Genomic DNA, 19,506 nt, shown 5'->3' on the forward strand with positions numbered 1-19,506 from the left:
TTCTCCCCTTTGGTCCAGGAACTCCCTACCTACGTCCGTGACACCACCCACGCCCTCCACCTCCTCCAGGACTTCCAATTCCCTGGCCCCCAACACCTTATTTTCACCATGGACGTCCAGTCCCTGTACACCTGCATTTCGCATGCAGATGGCCTCAAGGCCTTCCGCTTCTTCCTGTCCCGCAGGCCCGACCAGTCCCCCTCCACCGACACCCTCATCCGCCTAGCTGAACTCGTCCTCACCCTCAACAACTTCTCTTTCGATTCCTCCCACTTCCTACAGACTAAGGGGGTGGCCATGGGCACTGGGCCCCAGCTATGCCTGCCTCTTTGTAGGTTACGTGGAACAGTCCCTCTTCGGCACCTACACAAGCTCCAAACCCCACCTCTTCCTCCGTTACATTGATGACTGTATCGGCGCCGCCTCTTGCTCCCCAGAGGAGCTCGAACAGTTCATCCACTTCACCAACACCTTCCACCCCAACCCTCAGTTCACCTGGGCCATCTCCAGCACATCCCTCACCTTCCTGGATCTCTCAGTCTCCATCTCAGGCAACCAGCTTGTAACTGATGTCCATTTCAAGCCCACCGACTCCCACAGCTACCTAGAATACACCTCCTCCCACCCACCCTCCTGCAAAAATTCCATCCCCTATTCCCAATTCCTCCGCCTCTGCCATATCTGCTCCCACGATGAGGCATTCCACTCCCGCACATCCCAGATGTCCAAGTTCTTCAAGGACCGCAACTTTCCCACCACAGTGGTCGAGAACGCCCTTGACCGTGTCTCCCGCATTTCCTGCAACACATCCCTCACACCCCGCCCCCGCCACAACCACCCAAAGAGGATCCCCCTCGTTCTCACACACCACCCTACCAACCTCCGGATACAACGCATCATCCTCCGACACTCCGCCATCCACAATCCGACCCCACCACCCAAGACATTTTTCCATCCCCATCCCTGTCTGCTTTCCGGAGAGACCACTCTCTCCGTGACTCCCTTGTTCGCTCCACACTGCCCTCCAACCCCACCACACCCAGCACCTTCCCCCGCAACCGCAGGAAATGCTACACTTGCCCCCACACCTCTTCCCTCACCCCTATCCCAGGCCCCAAGATGACTTTCCACATTAAGCAGAGGTTCACCTGCACATCTGCCAATGTGGTATACTGCATCCACTGTACCCGGTGTGGCTTCCTCTACATTGGGGAAACCAAGCGGAGGCTTGGGGACCGCTTTGCAGAACACCTCCGCTCGGTTCGCAATAAACAACTGCACCTCCCAGTCGCAAACCATTTCCACTCCCCCTCCCATTCTTTAGATGACATGTCCATCATGGGCCTCCTGCAGTGCCACAATGATGCCACCCGAAGGTTGCAGGAACAGCAACTCATATTCCGCTTGGGAACCCTGCAGCCCAATGGTATCAATGTGGACTTAACCAGTTTCAAAATCTCCCCTTCCCCCACCGCATCCCAAAACCAGCCCAGTTCGTCCCCTCCCCCGACTGCACCACACAACCAGCCCAGCTCTTCCCCTCCACCCACTGTATCCCAAAATCAGTCCAACCTGTTTCTGCCTCCCTAACCTGTTCTTCCTCTCACCCATCCCTTCCTCCCACTCCAAGCTGCACCTCCATCTCCTACCTACTAACCTCATCCCACCTCCTTGACCTGTCCGTCTTCCCTGGACTGACCTATCCCCTCCCCACCTCCCCACCTATCGTCTTTTCTCTCCATCTTCGGTCTGCCTCCCCCTCTCTCCCCCCATTTATTCCCGAACCCTCACCCCGTCCCCCTCTCTGATGAAGGGTCTAGGCCTGAAACATCAGCTTTTGTGCTCCTGAGATGCTGCTGTGTTCATCCAGCATCTGCAGTTCCCATTATCACTGTAAACTTCTTACTTGAATTAAACTTTCACTGTTCAGGGGATTTGAGCTCACATGCCCAGGACGCTAACCTGTGGGTCAGGATTACATATCCAGTAACATCCTGGGAATTGCAAGAGTTAAAATCTTGTGGCTTTGTGAGTCTGCTTGTGAATGTACCATTAGAAATGTTGGTATGAATTTGGGAGTATGTGCTCCTCAGTGCCTGGAAGAAACCTTGCAGTTACACAAACATTTCCATGACCTCTGAGGCTCTTGCAGCATTGACTTTGAAGAAATGCCTTTGTTATCTGCTGTTGCAATATTGGAAATATGGCAGCTGATTTGCATATGGGAAACTCCCACAGATAACAACTGGTTTGAGGGTTGTTGATTGGGGAATACTGTTGGTCAGCACCTCAAAAGAATTACCCCTGGTTTTCTTTATAATTGTGTCATAGGTGATCTTCGGCATGATTACACAGAAAGAGGCCATTTGGCCCAACCAGTACTTGGCATCATTTATACTGTACTGTAAGATCATAAGAACTAGGAGCAAGAGTATGCCATTCAGTCAATAAATGTCTGGCTTTTATAGTGAGAGGATTTGCATACAGGAGCAGAAATGTCTTGCTGCAGTTGTACAGGGCCTTTTTTGTACAGAAACCTGACCTGGTGTATTGTGTGCAGTTTTGGTTTCCTTATCTGAGGAAGAATATTCCGGTAAGGGAGTGCAACAAAGATTTAACGGGTTGATTCCTGAGATGTTGGGACTGATGTACAAAAATAGACTGGCTCGATCAGGGCTATATTCACTGGAGTTTAAAAGAATGAGGGGGAATCTCCTAGAAACCTAGAACAGGGCTAGACAGGGTAAACACGGGAAAGGTGTTCCCAACGACAGGGCAGACCAAAACCAGAGGTCACACTCTCAGGTTATAGGGTAGGCCACTTAGGACTGAAGTGACATTTCTTCTCCCGGAGACTGGTGAGTCTGTGGAATTTTCTGCCACAGAAAGCAGTTGAGGCCAAAACAATGAATGTTTTCAAAAAAAGGAATTGAGTGTTATTCTCGGGGCTAAGGAGATTAAATGGTATGAGGAGAAAGCAGGAATTGGGTACTGAGTTGGATGATTAGCCATAATAGAAATTGATCAGTGGAACAGGCTCAAAAGGCGAAAGACCTAGTCTTCTCCAGTTTTCTATGTTTCTGCGTTAACTCCTCGTTACCTCTTCAAATTCAATAAGGTTGGTCAAGCAAGATTTTTCCTTTGGAAATCCATGAGGACTGCTCGTTATTATTTTACCAGCTTCTCTCTGAGTAAGGATTCCATCATGTTTCCCTAACCCAGTGAATAAGTAGATTGGACTGTAAATTCCTGGACGTGTTCTGACTCCTTCTTAAATGATTGAATTACATTAATTTGCTGCCAGCCCTCTGATGTTACATCTTTTGTGATGTGTTATGTACTGTGAGAAGTAATGCCCTTGCTGTGAGCTCACAGGGAAAACAGCCTCGGGGCCATTGCTGTCCTGGATCATGGTGGGCCTTAGGCAATGTCCAACGCGAATGCTATAGGCAAACTATAGGCGCACTGGTAAAGCCCATCAAGTAGTTGACAATGTGTGTAACTCCAGAGCGACCATTTACCAGCTGAATTGTATTCCACACTGTGGAATTGGATTTTCCCAGGGTCGCTGGAATTGTATGCGTTTGCTTCGGGATGGTAACAGTGATGTCTTGGGAGGAAAGAAGTAGTAAGTCAGATACCTGTGACTCATTTTACTGCCTGCTGCAAACTACAAAAATCCCATCAAATCTGCTCTGGGTTAGAGATCTACTCCTTTCAGACCTGCACAGCATCAGCTCTGAAACATCACCAAACGTGAATAATCTAGGTTTCTGCGTTTAAAGGGTGTTACTGAACATGTACTCCGAAATGGAGTCAAGCTGATGGATCCAGCTGTTCTGGGCAGGAATCAGTGGAGCTTTTTCAGTTATTACGGGATGGATCTAACTGTTGTTCCATTCAGTTGGACCAAGCCATACCATTGGTCCCTAATGGAAATGTTTGTGTAGAAGAGCACGTTTGGTCACAAGTTTATCAGGTGTTGGTCACATGTAGCTCCACAATACTCAAGGGGAATTAGTGCAGCCAGGTAATAATACATGCAAGAAGGCAGCTCACCACCACCTTCTCCAGGGCACACTAGGGACGAGCAAGGAATGCTGGCCTGGCCTGTGATGCCCATGTCCCACGAGTGAACAAAAAAAAATTATGCTGCGTGATTCGCTGAGCTAATTATCAAACCATTTGGCAGAGAAGTCCATTGCGCAGACAAGCCCTATGCCATACCCAGGCGAGTGAAGGGTCAGATCCTTCCTGCAGATTCAGGCTGCCTGCAGCTGGCTATGCCTGCCTCCAGGGAACTGCAGTGAGGTCCAGACTGTGGTCCACCTCCATCAGGAACGTGACCTTGCAAAGGCGGTCTGGAAAGAAATGATGTGTTTTTTTTTGTCAAGGTTCATCCTGGGTTGTTTTGAAGCACAGGATTTAGTGCACTATGGCCTGTTCCCTGGGACACGCACTGAGAGAAACAGAGGGCCATCAACAGGGTGAAGGATGTTCTTTGGTCTGCCTGAAACTGGCTGGTTTTTCAGCGCAATAGATTAGTACTTCTAAAGACCAAGGTCAGGAGATGATGGATGTATGAAAGCTCAGATATCTGCCTGTGTGGAGAAGATCAATTGTCCAGTCATCTCCCACCATACAGATAGTGTGGAACTGGAGGAACACAGCAGGTCAGGCAGCATCAAAGGTCCTGACCCAAAATGTCAACTTTCCTGCTTCTCTGATGCTGCCTGACCTGCTGTGTTCCTTCAGCTCCAACACTGAGTTGTCTCTGACTCCAGCATCTGCAGTTCTTGCTATCTCCCACCACACAAACCTCATTGGAGAGTTGGAACTTTACCAAATTCCATGGTATGCAAGCACCTGGGAATATTTAAACCAAAAACTATACATATAATCATGCATAGATAACAAGGTGTAGAGCTGGATGAACACAGCAGGCCAAGCAGCATCAGAGGAGCAGGAAGGCTGATGTTTCGGGCCTAGACCCTTCTTCAGAAAAAGGGGAGGGGAAGGGAATTCTGAAATAAATACGAAGAGAGGAGGAGGCGGATAGAAGATGGATAGAGGAGAGGATAGGTGGGGAGGAGATAGACCTGTCAAAGAGGCGGGGATGGAGCCAGTAAAGATGAGTGTAGGTGGGGAGGTAGGGAGGGGATAGGTCAGTCCAGGGAGGATGGACAGGTCAAGGGGGCGGGATGAGGTTAGTAGGTAGGACATGGGGTGGGGCTTGAGGTGGGAGGAGGGGATGGGTGGGAGGAAGGACAGGTTAGGGAGGCGGGTCGAGCTGTGCTGGTTTTGGGATGCGGTAGAGGGAGGGGAGATTTTGAAGCTTGTGAAACCCACATTGATACCATTGGGCTGCAGGGTTCCCAAGTGGAATATGAGGTACTGTTCCTGCAACCTTCGGGTGGCATCGTTGTGGCTCGGGTTGTTGATGTGGTTGTTGACTTACTCGCCGAGGAAGGAAAGGAAACTAGTCATCAGGATCCACAAACACCACCTAGCTACAAACAAACATGACTAACTATCACTCATTTCAATATACATGGACAAATAGGAACACCAATTTGACTGGGGCAACGTAACCATCCCAGGACAAGCCAAGAAAAGACATGCATGAGACTTGCAGGAGGCCTGGTGCTCAAACCGGAACCCCATGAACAAACATGTAGAGCTGGTCCCCATATACCATCCACTAAGAAACCAATCCCGAAGTGATGTTACCCACCCCAACAAACCGAGACATGTAAATAACAAGCGGGGCAGGACACCGATGCTTCACAGGAGGCGCACCGATGATGTTACCTAGCATGGAGATGAAATATCTGCAAACAAACTTGCCTGCACGGTGAGCAAGTCAACAAGCAGAACGTATTATCGCCAAGTTTGCAGGTGACACAAAAATAGGTGGAAGGGCAAGTGATGGGGTTGACTCACAGAATCTGCAGCGTGAAGACAGATAGTTAAGTGAGTGGACAACAAACATGGCAGATGGAAATAGTGAAGGAAAATGAGAATTTGTGCAATTTGGAAGGAAGAATAAAGCTGCCGAATTTTATTTAAATAGTGAAAGACTTCAGAAAGCTGTAGAGGAGGGTTTTGGGGACTTTGTACATAAACCACAAAAAGCTAACACCCAAGTTCAGTAGGTAATGAGGAAGGCAAATGGAATGGTGACCTTTATTTTGAAAGGGATATAGTTAAAGGACTGGGAGGTTTAGCTAAGGTTAGATCACACCTAGAATACAAACAGAGCTTTGGTTCCCTTATCTCAGATAAGATACACAGGCATTGGAGACAGTCCAGAGAAGGTTCACTTGGCTGATACCAAATATGGAAGGACTGTCTTATGAGCAGTGGTTGAGTAGGATATGTTTTTGTTTCAGTTTAGAAGGACAAGAGGCAACGTCATTAAAGCACATAAGATTCATAAGGGGCTTGACAGGGTAGATGTGGAAATGCTATTGCCCCTTGTGGGAGAGTTTAGGATCAGTGGGCATAGTCTGAGAATAAGGGGTTGCATATTTCAGGCAGAATTTTGTAGGAATTCCTGCTCTCAGAGGGGAGTTGGGCTGGGGCATTCTTTACCACAGATGGCTGCTGACCTGGGTCATTAAGATCAACAGCTTTTTTAATCAGTAAGAGAATCAAGCGTTATGAGGAAAAATCAGGAAAGCGAAGCTGATCATTATCAGATCGGTCATTATCACTTTGAATGGCAGAGCAGACTTGATGGGCTGGATGGCCTCCTATGTTTTATGGCCTGTCATAGCAAGTACAGTTAGACCCCTCGTGTTCTATGCTGAAAGTATCTGAGCTTTACTGCTGTATATTCAATATTAAATTTCAATTGTTAGCTAATAGCCTTTCGCAAGTGTTTTGTGTTTTAGGAGCAAGAAATTGATCACAATCTGCGCTCTCTAAATCTGGAGAAAAGGGAAAGACTGACAAGCTGCAGATCAGATATAAAAACAGTAAGTGTGGAGTTTGCATGTTCTTGGGTTTCCTTCGGATGCTTGGGTTTCCTCCCACAGTCCAAAAATGTGTCGGTTAGGTGGATTGGCTGTGCTAATTTACCCAGTTAGCCATGAGATGTACACAGTTACAGGGATAGGTTGGAAGGGTGACTCTGGATGTGATACTCTTCAGAGAATTAGTGTGGACTTGTTGGGCCACGTGGCCTGTTTCCACACTGTAGGGGATTCCTTTCTGGAGAAAAGTAGTGCTTTCTCCCACATTTTCACAGAATCAAGGCTCCCTACAATGGGGAAAGAGGCCATTTGGCTCATCGAGTCTGCACTGACCCTCTGAAGAGCGTCCCATCTGGTCCCAGCCTCAGCATCCCTGCGATTCCACCTCGCCTGTTTCCCTACATTTCCTATGGCTCATCCAGCCAGCCTGACAAGCCTGGACCTGATGGCACAATTTCCCTGAACTAATCCATTGAAGTTGCATACCTTTGGACTGTGGGAGAAAACCAAAAAGCTCGGTGGAAACCCACACAGACACGGGGAGAACGAGCAAACTCCACAGACAGGCAGAGTATTCATGTTCTCCAGATTTCTTTGAAGAGTCAGCATACTTGAAGCGTTAACACTGACTTCTTTTCACCAATGCTGCCAGACCTTCAGAGTTTCTTGAACACTTTGTGTTGTTATTGTTAAATATGGAACTTGCTCATTGTGGATGGAAATGAGAAGACAGTAAGTAATTTCCTGAGATAAAACCTTTTAGCTTCCATGTATTATTCCTTGTTATAAACCTTGCCAGAACAGTCTTATCTTGGCAAGGGAGAGTTTCCCTTTCCACTTGAGAGTCTCGCTCTTCATCCTTTGATGCTACACAGACACTCTATGTTAACTACTTTGGCAGGAAACAAACAATTATTTTCAAATTAATGAGCGAGTTGCTTCCTGAATTAGGATCCCACAACTGAATTTCTTCTGTCTGAATGTGTCATATGAAGCGCAGGAAATATACTGGCGAACTTGTCAGTTTATTCATCAAACACACTGGAGAAGCTTTCCACCTCTTGCAACATGAATTGTTTGTTTAAGTATTACTGAGCCCTGTTTTAATAGCACTTGGTTCCTCAAGGTTAAAGAAAGAGCTTGCATTTTTATACAGCGCTTTTGACAGCTCAGGAATTCTCACCGTTTCACAGCCAACACTCACTGTTTTCTAAGTGTTGTCACTGCAGTGTTGGACGCTTCGCAGTGAGTTGAATTCAGCAAACTTTCACAGATTAGTACATGGTAACAGAATTACATTTTGACAGTGCACCTTTTAAAGTTTTGGCAAAGATCTGTAGCTCGGCTGAGCTTGTTGACTTGCTCTCTGAGCTGGCTTGTTTTTGTTCAGATGTTTTGTCATCATGCTAGCTAACATCATCAGTGAAGCCTCCGCTGAAGCGATGTTATTGTACTCCGCTTGGAATTTATACAGCCCGGCCCGTTATGGTGAGCAGTGCCATTTCTGGCTTTGATCAGTATGGGTTTGCATTTGGGATCAAATTCCATATGTTTGTTGACTGAAGTATGGGTGGAGAACCATGCCTCTAAGAATTCCCATGTGTGTCGCTGTTTGGCTTGGGCTCTACGGTTACTTTATCTAACGTTGACACACATGGGAGATACTAGAGGCATGGTTCACCACTCGTACTTCAATCAGCAAACATATAGAATTGGACCCTGTATACAAACCCATACACAACAGAACTGGAAATGACACTGCTCACTATAACGGACCGGACTGTATAAATTCCAAATGGAATAGAATAACATCGCTTTGTCAGACACCTCACTGATGATGTTACCGAGCATGGTGACAAAATGCCTGAACAAAAGCAAGCCAGCTCGGCGAGCAAATCAACAACCTCAGTGTACGCTGTAGTTTATTTCATGTTGCTGGATGTGTGATAATTACTGTTCAGGATAGTAGAGATAGCTAAGTCCCTGTCATTTTTCAAGCCTGGGATTGTTTGTGGAGCTCAGAGAGCAACTGGGTCCTCAAGTTTATAATTCCCGAGGAACTGTACTTCTGACAGTGTTGCACTCCCTCGATGCACAAATTTTTCCCAAGCTTAACATGATTATTTTTGGGTTCAAATCCCTCTTTGGCCTGCACCCTCATTATCTCCCTAACCACCTCCAGCCCCAGGGGGCTGCGAGTCTCCCATTCTCCATTTGGACCTTGTTTTATTCTTTCACAGGCTGTGGGTGGCACCGACTGGGTCAGCACCTGTTGCCCATTGAGAAGGTGGTGTTGAGCTGCCTTCTTGAGCCACTGCAGTCCAAATTCTGTAGGTTGACCCACAATGCCGTTTGGGACTGAATCCCAGAAATTCGGCCCAGGGACAGTGAAGGAACGGTGATCTATTTCTAAGTCAGGATGGTGAGTGGCTTGGAGGGGAACTTGCATGGTGGTCCCATGTACCTGCTGCCCTTGTCCATCTCGGTGGAAGTGGATGTGGGTTTGGAAGGTGCTGACTGAGGACCTTTGAGTCTCTGCAGAGCATCGTGTAGATAGGACACACTGCTGTTGCTGAGCATCATTGGATGTAGTGCCAATCAAGCGACTGCTTTGTCCTGGATGGTGTCAAGCTTCTTGAGTGTTGTTGGGGCTGCACTCATCCAGGCAAGTGGGGAGTGTTCCATCACACTCCTGACTTGTGCCTTATAGATGGTGGTTAGAATGATAGAATCCCTACAGTGCAGATAGAGGCCATTTGGCCCATTGAGTCTGCACTGACCCTCTGAAGAACATCCCACCCTATCCCTGTGATTCCACACTTACCATAGTTAATCCATCTAGCCCACACATCCCTGGACACTTTAGGAGAACTCAGCAAGACCAGTTGACCTAACATGTACATGCTTGGACTATGGGAGGAAACCCGCACAGAATGTACAAAATCCACACAGAGAAGGTGGAATTGAACCTGGGTCTCTGGCGCTGTGAGGCAGCAATGCTGACCACTATGTCACCCAGTTTCTTTCCTGACTCCCTAAAGACAGGCTTTGGGGAGTCAGGAGGTGAGTTACTCACCGTGATATTCCTTGCCTGCTCTTGCAGCCACTGCATTTGGATGGTGAGTCCAGTTGCGTTTCTGGTCAATGATAACTCCCTCTTATGCAGTGCTCTCCCCTTTGCTTCATCAGCTGACTAAGCCCAGGAACATGATCCATCTGGCTCAGCATTAAATTTTATTTGATAACCCTTGATAGAAGCACCTTGGGACATTTTCCCACACTGAAGGTGCTATATAAATACAAGTTGTTGTTATCCTTTCAGCAATGTGAACGATGTAGACCCCATTTTACTCCCTCTTTCTGGGCACTGTTACGGGAGGATTCCATGGGCTAGGACTATAAAACGGTGTTAACAATGCTGAGGCGAATGCTTAGTACAACTTTAAAAGCAGAGGCTCCCATTCAAGCCCTGCGCACTCTCCAATCCGCAATACCCCACCTCAAGCATAATACACACTCGCTGTCTCTTTCTCAAAAGCACGCACTCATTCGCATGTGCATCTAGATAGACAAACACACACACACACACACACACACACAGACCAACACACCTCCAATACCCAGTATCCCACTGACTTTGTAGTGTCAGTTTCAGTCTGAGAACACCGTAGACAGTGTTGTCAGGGAGTAGCCTGTAGCTGAGGAATGGGACTAAGGAATAGGGAAATATACAAGCAGGTGAGACTAGTCGTGGGGTTGGAGGAAATGTGACAACCCACGCACCTCTACCTACTCCATTAAATTGAGACGAAGGGGGAGGGTCGCTGGAATTGTGCTGTTCCCCGCCAATGCTTGTTCCAGGACAGTATTTGAGGAGCAGCCACCTCCACTAGTGAGGCACATCTTGGAGGCTCGCACCAACTGAGGGGACTGGGAAAGTCAGCCCTGGGAGACTGTGATGCTAACAGGAAAGTCACCCTTGGCTGGCAGCGCTACCACGGGGACGGAGTGAAACAATTGTTTGTTGCCCACCTGATGTGGCAAATGATGTCTTCGCAAAGTTTTTTGGGAATCTGATTGTGTTCTAACTGTGTGGTTGGCGTCACTGCCACTCGAGCATGGTGGGTGTGGGTTTCCTCAATAACCCCTTTTGTACGTCTTTTCCGAAGGCTCCTCTCCACTGACCCTCAGGAAGCACCGCGTGGGGGAATGTGGGACGTGGTGCCAGACAGGAAGCACCAGGGAAAATTGCTGGGTGACCAGCGCGGAGGCGATTCTAGTTTTGGAACGCTGATATCGATGATCTTGCTTTGTTTCCTCCTTCTTTCAGTTACCTGTTGCCTGACTGGCATTTGGCATTGTACCAAACCAATGGAGATTGACGGGCTGTGCTGAGCAGTGCACCATTGTATTCCCCAATGACTGATGGAGTTGCTCAATTCTGAGCTCATTGATTTAGCCACGTTCAGGTCAGAAAAGCAGATCGAATTCTGAATAAGAACAAGGCAACTAGCCTAACTGGAAATCAATTAATTCAGCAAAACTTCCCGTCAAAAGGACTGCTTTTATTCCCGGACTTTGGAGACCCAATACCAGCCACAAACATGGTTCTGGAGCCTTACTTACTGGGTGCCAGGCAGAGGAGAGATTCCCAGAGAATGGTCCCAGTCAGTTATGTCCAAGCTCATTGTCTAGTTAAAGATGGCAGCGTGATGCCAAGTGAGGAGGCGCAATTCATCAGAAAAGGCGACACCCCCCCCTCCCCCCAATCAAATGGTTTGCTGTTGTGGAGTCTACCTTTCCTAGTCACAGCTCCAGACACCCCTCTTCCCTCCCTCTTGCACCATGGAGCCCCTGGTTTCATGCTTTGTTTACAGTATAAAATATTTGCGGCATGTTTGAACAAAGAACAAAGAAAATTACAGCACAGGAACAGGCCCTTCGGTCCTCCAAGTCTGTGCCAATCCAGATCCTCTGTCTAACCTGTCATCTATTTTCTAACGATCTGTGTCCATTTGCTCCCTGCCCATCCATGTACCTGTCCAAATATATCTTAAAAGACGCTAACGTGTCTGCGTCTACCACCTCCGCTGGCAACGCGTTCCAGGCACTCACCACCCTCTGCGTAAAGAACGCATATCTCCCTTAAACTTTCCTCGTCTCACTTTGAACTCATGACCCCTAGTAATTGAGTCCCCCACTCTGGGAAATAGCTTCTTGCTATCCACCCTGTCAATACCCCTCATGATTTGTAGACCTCAATCATGTCCCCCCTCAATCTCCGTCTTTCTAATGAAAATAATCCTAATCTACTCAACCTCTCTTCATAGCTAGCGCCCTCCATACCAGGCAACATCCTGGTGAACGTCCTCTGCACCCTCTCCAAAGCATCCACATCCTTTTGGTAATGTGGTGACCAGAACTGTACACAGTACTCTAAATGTGGCCGAACCAAAGTCCTATACAACTGCAACATGACCTGCCAACTCTTGTACTCAATACCCCGTCCAATGAATGAAAGCATGCCATATGTTGCCTTGACCACCCTATTGACCTGTGTTGTCACCTTCAGGGAACAATGGACCTGAACACCCAGATCTCTCTGTACATCAATTTTCCCCAGGACTTTTCCATTTACTGTATAGTTCGCCCTTGAATTAGATCTTCCAAAATGCATCACCTTGCATTTGCCCGGATTGAACTCCGTCTGCCATTTATCTGCCCAACTCTCCAATCTATCTACAGTCTGCTGTAATCTCTGACAGTCCCCTTCAGTATCTGCTACTCCACCAATCTTAGTGTTTGGCCCAGTCGATCCACAACTATTGTCCACGTGAGTTTCCTTTCACCCTTCTTCTTCAAACCCCATCAGCACATCCTAGATTTAGATGGATAGATATGATTCTTGGGGTGAAGGGATCAAAGAGAAGGGGGAGAAAGCGGCAGGATGATCGGCCATGATCATATCGATTGGTGAAGCAGGCTCGAGGGCGTGAATGGCCCCTGTGTTTTTGTCTCTCTGGTTTCTGTTAATCTCACTGGATAGTGTTGAACTTTTGGGTGGGCTGAAAGAACCACGATCAGTATAGTTTATGTTCAATCTGTCGTTAATCACACACAGATTGTTTGGACAGACTGTTCTGTAATACCTGTGTACATTAGTCAGTGAAACTGTAGGCTTAAGGAAAAGCTGTTGGGAGGCGCACCCCTGTTGCCAGGGCATGTTTAAGCAACTCACTGAATCATTGATAATAGGAACTGCAGATGCTGGAGAATCCAAGATAATAAAATGTGAGGCTGGATGAACACAGCAGTCCAAGCAGCATCTCAGGAGCACAAAAGCTGACGTTTCGGGCCTAGACCCTTCATCAGAGAGGGGGATGGGATGAGAGTTCTGGAATAAATAGGGAGAGAGGGGGAGGCGGACCGAAGATGGAGAGAAAAGCAGATGGGTGGAGAGAGTATAGGTGGGGAGGTAGGGAGGAGATAGGTCAGTCCAGGGAAGACGGACAGGTCAAGGAGGTGGGATGAGGTTAGTAGGTAGATGGGGGTGCGGCTTGGGGTGGGAGGAAGGGATGGGTGAGAGGAAGAACAGGTTAGGGAGGCAGAGACAGGTTGGACTGGTTTTGGGATGCAGTGGGTGAGGGGAGGAGCTGGGCTGGTTGTGTGGTGCAGTGGGGGGAGGGGACGAACTGGGCTGGTTTAGGGATGCAGTTGGGGAAGGGGAGATTTTGAAACTGGTGAAGTCCACATTGATACCATTAGGCTGCAGGGTTCCCAGGCGGAATGTGAGTTGCTGTTCCTGCAACCTTCGGGTGGCATCATTGTGGCACTGCAGGAGGCCCATGATGGACATGTCATCTAAAGAATGGGAGGGGGAGTGGAAATGGTTTGCGACTGGGAGGTGCAGTTGTTTGTTGCGAACTGAGCGGAGGTGTTCTGCAAAGCGGTCTCCAAGCTTCCGCTTGGTTTCTCCAATGTAGAGGAAGCCACACCGGGTACAGTGGATGCAGTATACCACATTGGCAGATGTGCAGGTGAACCTCTGCTTAATGTGGAATGTCATCTTGGGGCCTGGGATAGGAGTGAGGGAGGAGGTGTGGGGGCAAGTGTAGCATTTCCTGCGGTTGCAGGGGAAGGTGCCGGGTGTGGTGGGGTTAGAGGGCAGTGTGGAGCGAACAAGGGAGTCACGGAGAGAGTGGTCTCTCCGGAAAGCAGACAGGGGTGGGGATGGAAAAATGTCTTGGGTGGTGGGGTCGGATTGTAGATGGCGGAAGTGTCGGAGGATGATGCGTAGTATCCGGAGGTTGGTGGGGTGGTGATGTCCAAGTTCTTCAAGGACCGCAACTTTCCCTCCTCAGTGATCGAGAACGCCTTTGACTGCGTCTCCCGCATTTCCCGCAACACATCCCTCACACCCCGCCCCCGCCACAACCGCCCAAAGAGGATTCCCCTCATTCTCACACACCACCCCACCAACGTCCGGATACAACGCATCATCCTCCGACACTTCCGCCATCTACAATCTGACCCCACCACCCAAGACATTTTTCCATCCCCACCCCTGTCTGCTTTCCGGAGAGATCACTCTCTCCGTGACTCCCTTGATCGCTCCACACTGCCCTCTAACCCCACCACACCCGGCACCTTCCCCTGCAACCGCAGGAAATGCTACACTTGCCCCCACACCTCCTCCCTCACCCCTATCCCAGGCCCCAAGATGACATTCCACATTAAGCAGAGGTTCACCTGCACATCTGCCAATGTGGTATACTGCATCCACTGTACCCGGTGTGGCTTCCTCTACATTGGGGAAACCAAGCGGAGGCTTGGAGACCGCTTTGCAGAACACCTCCGCTCAGTTCGCAACAAACAACTGCACCTCCCAGTCGCAAACCATTTCCACTCCCCCTCCCATTCTTTAGATGACATGTCCATCATGGGCCTCCTGCAGTGCCACAATGATGCCACCCGAAGGTTGCAGGAACAGCAACTCATATTCCACCTGGGAACCCTGCAGCCTAATGGTATCAATGTGGACTTCACCAGTTTCAAAATCTCCCCTTCCCCAACTGCATCCCTAAACCAGCCCAGTTCGTCCCCTCCCCCCACTGCACCACACAACCAGCCCAGCTCTTCCCCTCCACCCACTGCATCCCAAAACCAGCCCAACCTGTCTCTGCCTCCCTAACCTGTTCTTCCTCTCACCCATCCCTTCCTCCCACCCCAAGCCGCACCCCCATCTACCTACTAACCTCATCCCACCTCCTTGACCTGTCCGTCTTCCCTGGACTGACCTATCCCCTCCCTACCTCCCCACCTATACTCTCCTCTCTACCTATCTTCTTTTCTCCATCTTCAGTCCGCCTCCCCCTCTCTCCCTATTTATTCCAGAACCCTCACCCCATCCCCCTCTCTGATGAAGGGTCTAGGCCCGAAACGTCAGCTTTCCTGCTCCTGAGATGCTGCTGGGCCTGCTGTGTTCATCCAGCCTCACACCGTGTTATCTCAGATTGTCCAGCATCTACAGTTCCTACTATCTCTGACCCTTAATGCAACATAAACACTGAATGAACGGGTTTGGTTGCCGGGCCTTGCTGTTTGTTGTGTACATTAATGACCCGGGTGTGAACGGAGGTGGTGTGATCAGTAAGACTGAAGATGACCTGAAGGTTGGAGGGTGGTAAACAGTGAGGAGGGAAGCCTTAGAGTATGGGACGATGTGTAGACGGCTGATCAGATGGTCACCTTATCTAAGGTGGTTAAGAATGCTTGCAGAATACATACTGTTTTTACTCAACACATTAGGTATACAAGCAGGGAGGTTATCATGGAGCTGATTCACCAGAATGTCACATGGGCTGGAGCATTTTAACTGTGAAAAGAGACGACACAACTGGCATTAGAGATTGAGAGAACTGCAGATGCTGGAGTCAGAGATAACAGTGTGGAGCTGGATGAACACAGCAGGCCAGGCAGCATCAGAAGAGCAGGAAAGCTGACATTTCGGGTTGGGACCCTTCTCCACCCCCATTTTTAAAGAGGGAGAAGCTTTTACAGACTAAAGGGGGTGGCCATGGGTACCCACATGGGCCCAAGCTATGCCTGCCTCTTCATAAGTTAAGTGGAACAGTCCCTCTTCCAGTGCCACACACTGGCCCTAAACCCCACCTCTTCCTCCGGTACATTGATGACTGTATCGGCGCTGCCTCGTGCTCCCATGAGGAGCTCGAACAGTTCATCCACTTCACCAACACCTTCCACCCCAACCTCAAGTTCAACTGGACCATCTCTAATACCTCTCTCTCCTTCCTGGACCTCTCTGTCTCCATCTCTGGTGACCGCCTTGAAGTCGATCTCTATTTCAAGCCCACTGACTCCCACACTTACCTAGACTACACCTCCTGTCACCCACCTTCCTGCAAGAATGCCATCTCCAACTTCCAATTCCGCCTCTTCTGTCATGTTTGCTCCCAAGATGGGGCATTCCACTCCTGAACATCCCAGATGTCCTCCTATTTCAAGGAACATAACTCCCCCCCCCCCCACCTTCAGTGGTTGAAAATGCTCTCAACTGCATCTTTTGTGTCTTCCACACCTCTATCCTCACACACCCTCCCCAACAAAAACAAGGACAGAATCCCCTTTGTCTTCACATATCACCCCAATATCACCTCCGTATGTAACATATCACCCTCCGCCACTTCTGCCACCTACAATGCGACCCCACAACCAAGGATTTTCTTTCCCTACCCACCCCTATCTGCTGCTCACTCTAACCCACCTCCATGCTGAACCACTGGACACCAACATCTCGAGCCACACACACCCCACATCCACAGGCGTTGGCACCCGTCATGTGCCAACCTCTGAGAACTCGCGTGGCACATGCCTGGTCTACTTGTAGGATGCTTCTGCCCTTCTATACTGCCCCTCGGTCTGCCCTGGTAATTCTCAGCATAACACTGCAGCAAAGAGACTGTGTGGTCAGCGACACACACCCAGATCAGGGACTGGACCAGGCTGCATCCCCAGGTTCTTTGCTCACTGTCACAGTGGGCACTCACTCTGAGTCAACCTGTATATTCACATCATCCCTGTCGTGCTTTGCCTTTTTGTGCTTGGTCCTCTCAGTCAGAGATACCAGGCTGATGTTACTGCTGTATCAGCATGCCATTTAGCACAGAGATGACAAAACCAGGAAACTTGTCATGATTGTTTTACATGTCTCTATCAATTCAGGGGGGTCGTGCCTCATTGGCTTAAGGACAGGCTCTGAGACTGGGACACGGTCAGTTCAATCTGTGGGGATGGTTGGAATTGAGAATGCCCCCAACAGCATGGGTGGGGAGCATACCATCCATCTTCAGTCATTGCCTATGGACAGCTGCTTTTCACCTGAAATGAGAGGAGGTTTAACAGAGATGGAAATGGGTGGCACAGCTGTTACCATTGGCGTAAGTGAGGACGTTCACTGAGTGAGTGTATGGAGGGCACGCAGGGTTACTGGTGTCAGGGCCTGGGTTGGGTGAGAGTGAGCGAAGGAAGTTGGAGATGGACTGAGAGTGGTAGAACATGGTGGGAGAGGGGTGTGGGAGCAGAGGGAGAGGGTGAGGTATTGGGGATAAGATGGTGGCAATTTTGTGAGGGAGTGGAGAAGGTCATTGACCTTGTTCCTACAGCACTGGCCATTCCTGCAGAGTGACTGAGACTGCTCGGAGCTGGGTGGTAACCTCGGACCAACCTGGGTATGGCCTGGTGTCACAGCCTCCACTGACCGTGCTGGGGGAAGAGGACCTGCCATGTCTGCACCACCCAGTCCAGAAGGAACTCCAGGGCACTGCCCACACAGTGGGGCACTGATCACCCACCCCACTGTCTGCCTGGTCCAGAGGGTAGATGTCAGGGGCCGTGCAGGGCAGTGTCTGGGTGTGCAAAGGGTGCTGGTGATTTCTGGGATCTCTGAGTGATGAATTATGGGGAGCATGGGGCTGGAATCCGATGTGAGAGATGCCGTAGGGACGGGCTTGGGAGAAATGGAGAGAATTGGACCATGCAGTGAAAATCCCTCCAAAAAAACTCTAAAGAACTCAGATTTAGGCTTAAATCTTCCTCCTTTTGGCTATGTTAGGCAGGGAATTATTGGGAGCATGTGCTGACTTTGGAGTGGAATGTTGATTTACCTGAATGGTACATGCATTCCAGGGATTGAATTACAAAGCAAGGTTACACCAGTTAGATTTGTATCCCTTGGAATTTACAAGTTCAAAGGGTGACTTCATTGTAGTTTTCAAAATATTACTTAGAACAGAGAAGAATAGAAAGCAGGAAACAATTTCTGGTGTTTGTGGAGTTTAGGACTAGGATCCAGAATGTAACAATTAGAGCCATCCCCCCCAGGAGTAATAATCGTGTCACCTAGTGTTAAGGAATGACATTGTTCTCTAGGAATCAATATCCTCTTGAATCTCCTTTTGTAGTTCCTGACCTGTTTGATACGCTGCGCAGCTCTTTAAGGTAGATATGCATATATAGGTACACATTACTGTGTATTTATCTTAAAAGGACTGCTGATTGTGTGTGGTCTCTTGTTCTCTGTGCGGCACATTCCTGGAACATGGAAGAGACAACTCCAGATAAAGTGAATCCACTCTATTGTTCCAAAAATATGCTTCCGTCCAATATCTAAAACTGCACCCTGAATATATCTGTCCATGTTCACTGCTGTTCCGATTGGTAATGGTCGGGGCCAAAAGTGGAAGTGAGTTGCCAACTTGAAATAACCTGACAGTGCATCTGCCTTCTTGGTTGCTGCCCCACCTTAACTAATGTCTCTAAAACAAATAATGTGGTTATTGTATCATTGTTGCTTCCGGGATCTTGCTGCGCAGTTTAGCTGCTGCATTTCTTACACTACTACAGCATTTGAGTCACTCTGGAAGTACTTTAGTAGCTGTAAAGTGCTTCGGGATATTATGACAAAAGCTGTATCACTGCAAATCAGCTTATTTCATACTCTGTCCTTATTTTCCATTGAATGGATTTAACAAAATCTGAATTGGTATTTGCAAATTTTTTGAGATAATACTGGGCTTACAGTAAGATTCTGCTTTGGGGCAACTGAACCAAGATTCGGAGCGGAGGGGAAGGAAGGTTTAGCGACAGTATAAACTAGGATACGAAATGACAGAAGCAATCTAAGCAATTTAATAACAAGGAGCACTATTGTACTTTTTAGATACTGCAAGGAATGAGGAATACTCAGTCATGGTATTAGAATGTTAGTTGAATCTCTGCCCTACTGTGAGTGCGCGGAGAAATGGTGTTACAGGCCTGTGTCTGGGTGAGCACGAATGTTCACAGCCTTTGAAACATGCAACTGGAATTTCTATTCACAGTGCAGGCTTCCAGCTGCTCATAAAGGGTTTTAAACATGGGATTTCCACTCCCATTCCCAGTGCCAGCAGTTTTTATTGGTGTTGGGAAGGGGGATGATTGGGAATTGCTTTTGTTTCAATGGTGTCAGCAG

At 48.6% G+C, this 19,506-nt stretch overlaps 1 protein-coding gene across 2 annotated transcripts in view; it reads left to right on the plus strand.

Moving 5' to 3' along the window:
• Nucleotides 1-19,506, plus strand: part of LOC125464328 (glutathione hydrolase 5 proenzyme-like) — an 87,072-nt gene that overhangs the window by 20,392 nt on the left and 47,174 nt on the right. The window lies entirely within an intron of this gene.

This window comes from Stegostoma tigrinum, chromosome 26, assembly GCF_030684315.1.
Source record: "Stegostoma tigrinum isolate sSteTig4 chromosome 26, sSteTig4.hap1, whole genome shotgun sequence".
NCBI lineage: Eukaryota > Metazoa > Chordata > Chondrichthyes > Orectolobiformes > Stegostomatidae > Stegostoma > Stegostoma tigrinum.